Genomic DNA, 4,733 nt, shown 5'->3' on the forward strand with positions numbered 1-4,733 from the left:
ATGTGAAAAAATTACCCCAATACTCTTTCTAATGGAAAAGTTAAAACCCCACTGGAGGCCCCAGTTATGAATCATATCCAATGCGAGTTGGATACGATTTGCCGAGAACTCTGCATTGTTGCTGGAATGCCACAATGCACAATCATCGGCGTACAGTGAGTATTTAAGATTTCGAGGGGGAGCTGGTAGGATGTCATTAATCATACATAGAAATAATGTTGGCGACAAGACACTTCCTTGTGGGATCCCGTTTGCCTGGACAAAAATGTCCGAAAAAGTGACATTGTCAGAAAACAATTTGACAGAAAACGTTCTGTCAGAAATGAAATTTTGAATAAAACAAGGCAAGTTTCCACGTAATCCGAAAGCATAAAGTTTTCTGAGTAGGCCATATCGCCATGTCATGTCGTAGGCTTTTTCTATATCTAAAAATACTGAAATCAAAAAATCTTTTTTGGCAATTGCCTCTTGAATATGACTGTCCAGCTTTACTAGTTGATCGAGAGTTTGGCGTCCCTTTCGGAAACCGCACTGCTCGTCAACTAGTAAATTACTGGAATTTAAAAAATGCAATAGCCTACTGTTAACAATTCGTTCCATGACCTTGCATAAGCAACTTGTCAACGCAATTGGGCGGTAGGAGATGGCAAATCTGGGATTACCCCCTCCTTTCAATATGGGAATGATGTGGGCGAAGTGCCATGAGTTTGGAAAAGTGTGACTTTTCCAAATTTCATTGTACACTTCTAGCAACTTAATCATGTCATCATGATTAAAATGCTTCATCATCTCATATCGAATCTCATCGGGGCCCGGGGATGTTCCTCTACAGGCTTCTAGGGCTCGGACAAGCTCATTCATTGTTAGGTCTTTATTATAATCAAAGTCATCTCCTGTGGCAAAGTGAATAGGCTGCAGCTCAGCGGCTTCCTTGGTGGGCAGGAAAGCAGGATGGTAGTTTGCTGAGCTGCTTGTATAAGAGAACTGCCTGGCGAGTACATTAGCAATGTCTTTTGGTGAATCGAAATTTGTTCCTTCGTGGATGATGTTTTTAATTTTGCAGGATGTTTTGTTTTTATTATTTTTTTTGACAGTGGACCAAACCTCTGATATTTTTGTATTACTATTGATTGTAGAGACAAAGCTACGCCAGGAGTCTCTTTTAGCTTGTCTAATTACTCTACGAGCCCTAGCTCTTGCTAGTTTGTAGTTGCAAAAGTTCTCATTATTGATGTTATTTTTGAAAAGCCTGTAGGCCTTATTGCGTCGGCACAGCGCCCTGCGGCAATCTGGTGTCCACCATGGAACTCTATGCTTAACGCTATCTGTCGAAGTTTTAGGAATGGATAGCAAAGCTGCTTCTAAAATCGAATTCTGAATATTGTTTACTTTATCATCAATGGTTTCTCCAACAAGTTCGAGCTTGACGCTCCATGTGAAGGCGACCCAGTCTGCTCTTTTTACGTTAAATTTAGGCGCTGAAGGCGTTCTCACTGTGTCGCATAAATATTTAATCAAGATAGGAAGATGATCGCTTCCCAACGAGTCGTCAATGGTGTGCCACAGGCACTTGGCTGCTACTGATGATGAGACCAGTGATAAGTCTATAAAGCTCAAATTCCCGGTATTATCGTCAACCCGCGTTGGGCTGCCATCGTTCAGAAGGACTAAATCAGAATCGTTAATCAGCTTAACTACTTGCTCACCTCTACCATCCGCCCGCAGGGAACCCCATAATGTATGATGAGCGTTAAAATCGCCTAAAATTACTTTATTTTGTGGCAGACTATCCTGAAGAGCAAAGAGCTCATCATAAATTACCACTTTATCAGGGGGACAATAAACCGAACATGTAGCCAGATACGTGTTATTGATTTTTACTTTGCATGCGACAACCTCCAAAGTAGAATCAATAATCACTTCTGTAAAAGGGAGGCTTTGGTGGATGTACATGGCGACTCCGCCTCCACCCCTACCCTCACGATCCTTCCGACACAAATGGTAGTTTCTCAGTGATATGACCTCGTCACAGACGAGGTTGTTTAAGTGTGTTTCTTGTAAGACTATAATATCGGGAGCATAGGACGAGGCTAATAATCTGAGGTCGTTTACTTTAGATCTAATACTTCGACAGTTCCATTGTATAATGGTTAACGCGATGATTACGTTTTATGGGGTTTGGAAGTGCCTTGTCCGCCAGTTTTAATTTTCTTTTTCTGGGAGGGAGGTTCGTCCTCCTCTCCCTCGCTACCCAGGGGCCTTCCATGGGTATTTTTGGAGACAGTAGCCTCCATGTCCTGCGTCTCGCTGCCAGGGAGACGCCCGGTGGAGGATGATCTACTTCGAGAAGCAGACCAAACACCAGACGAAGTCCTAGCAGGAGCCGCCTGGACGAGAAGGTGCGATCCAGACTGTGTTTTGGTATCATCCTCCTTATGATGCTGCTGCTTTTGCTGGGTTGATTCAGCAATTTGTTGAATTGTATCTTTCAATTCTTTGATTTGACTCATTAATTCCTTGACCGTTTCCTTTAATTCAGCAATTTCTTTATCCTTAGCTGCAAGTTCCTGACTGATGCCGTTTGCACTGGAAGTGTTGTTAGTTGCTGCTGAAGCGTAGGAAGTATTGGGTTTGCTGGTCAAACCTTCAACCTTTCTCTTGGCTTCACGGTAACTAACATCATGTCCTCTCATGTATGCTAATATTTCAGTCTCCTTCTTCAAGCTGCTGCACTCGGCAGAGCCAGATTGATGGGGACCTCCACAGTTAGCACACTTGAGCGTTTTCTCAGTACATACAGCAGTGTCATGTTCTCCAGCACATTTACCACAAGTAAATTTACTAGTATCTTTGTCATTGCATCGTAATGAGGTGTGTCCAAATTTTTGGCATCTATTACAGCGCATAGGTTTTTGAATGTAAGGTCGCACTTGGACACGTTCATATCCAACCGTGACATACTCAGGAATTTTACTTGAAGCAAAGGTCAAAAAGCACAATCCGGTTTTTGTTCGCACATTCCCGTCTTTCTTGGTCATGCAGTTCACGTCCACTACGCTTTGGTCCTTCATATTTTCCAGAATTTCACTCTCCTCCATTGTCCTCAAATCCCTGCTAAAGATTACTCCCTTGCAGGTATTGGGGCCAATGGGGATAGTTACGTTGACCTTCAAATCATTAATTTGCGTCAGTTTAAGCAAGTCCTTAATCTGGGAGTTGAATTGCACTTTCACAAGGAGGCTACCATCTCGCAATTTCATGACAAAATCAAAATCGCCGTCCACTTGACCATCAAGGACCTTCTTGATGATGAAGGGGCTCACATTCAAAAGCGATTGATTTTCATTCACGCATTTGACAGTCAGATACCTTGCATTCTGTGGAGGGATGGAAAAGAATCGTCGTTCACGTTTGTCAGCAGTAGGGGTTCCGTTGTTCAAGGTCGTATTGGTCGTAGGCGAGTCATGGGTCGTCCCCCCTCCTTGAGGAGGAGGAGGGTTGTTAGCCGCGGGATCAGTCATGCTGGGTATCGGACCGAGTCCGACCCCTGGGCCCGTGCCCGTTGTCCTGAAGGGACCAGTTAACCCTTAACTATTGTTAATCAACCTAACAGCAATAGCTAAGAGAAGAGTGTGGCAGTTTCCGTCCTCTACCCCCCTGGTTGCGTTCTCCAGTACCACAGAGGGATCGAGTTATGTGGAAGACACCTCCTTACCGCCGAACTTGCCTAGTGCGAAGGGCGGTAATTCGATGCCCACCCCCCAAGCGAATACGGGAGCCCACAAGGGTACTCCGGTAGGCTCAGGGAAGTCACATGAAGAGAGGAAGAGAATTCAGAATAAAGAAAAAGTGCGCCCAAAGGACGCCCCAGACTACTGGGCCTCCCTACCCAGGGGTCAAAGCCCGTAAGGGCTGCCCTGGTGTAGAAGAGAGCTGCGGGTCTGAGGTGGGGTGCTGACTACGCCTACTGCAGTCTCGTATGACCTGCAAAATCAATGCACTGAAGGTGCAGGCAAAGCACAAAATGCTGAAAAAATCAGGTTTACTCTAAGTAAATTACGTTATAAACTCAGAAGCAATAGCGCCGAGCGAGACGAGAGGCCCCGGACACCAGGGTAGCTCCTGTGGCACAAGGCTTTGGGTCTATTGCTGCTGCGTCTAAAAAGAGAGGTCCGAGCTGGTTAGAGTCTCAAACACGAGTGAATAAGATAATCTTTTAGCATCTTTAGTATACTTCTGCTCCGCACACACTATATATTGTTGTATAGTATTTTACCAAATAGGTGCAGAAAAGGCAAATCTTTTTAAATGGTCACACTATGTCCACATATTATATCATACATATACCAACCTGTGAACGCGTGAAAATCCGGTATAGTAGAACGAAGTCCTCAGTAAAAAGTAGTTTGTGAGTGAACTTGTTTTTGGAAAGCATGATCATACTTTATAGGATCACTTCTATAGTGCGATTGCCGGGTTTCTCGCCGAGATTCTCGGAATATGTTCAATCACGATGAGGACTGTTAGTGTAATCCTCTGAGCGGGAAGCGACTTTCAAGTGTTGTGCTTGAAATTTGATGACTGTTCTGACTCGGTTTACCGATGTTCAGAGGAGGATCACACAAGCTGAGTGGTTGAATGTCAATCCACAAGAAGCATTCTTGAACTTTTGTAAACTCCTGACAAGGAGAAAAAAAAACTACGTAATTATAAAACTGAGAGCTTACGTCTTC

The 4,733-nt window shown here is 44.1% G+C and overlaps 1 non-coding gene across 1 annotated transcript; it reads left to right on the forward strand.

Annotated features, from left to right (window-relative positions):
• The first annotated feature begins 4,433 nt into the window (after positions 1-4,433).
• LOC125030131 lies at positions 4,434-4,635 on the forward strand. Its single transcript, XR_007115323.1, has one exon. It is a non-coding gene; the product is annotated as a small nucleolar RNA U3 (small nucleolar RNA).
• Positions 4,636-4,733: the final 98 nt, after the last annotated feature.

This window comes from Penaeus chinensis, chromosome 10 (assembly GCF_019202785.1).
Source record: "Penaeus chinensis breed Huanghai No. 1 chromosome 10, ASM1920278v2, whole genome shotgun sequence".
In the NCBI taxonomy this organism is placed as follows: Eukaryota; Metazoa; Arthropoda; class Malacostraca; order Decapoda; family Penaeidae; genus Penaeus; species Penaeus chinensis.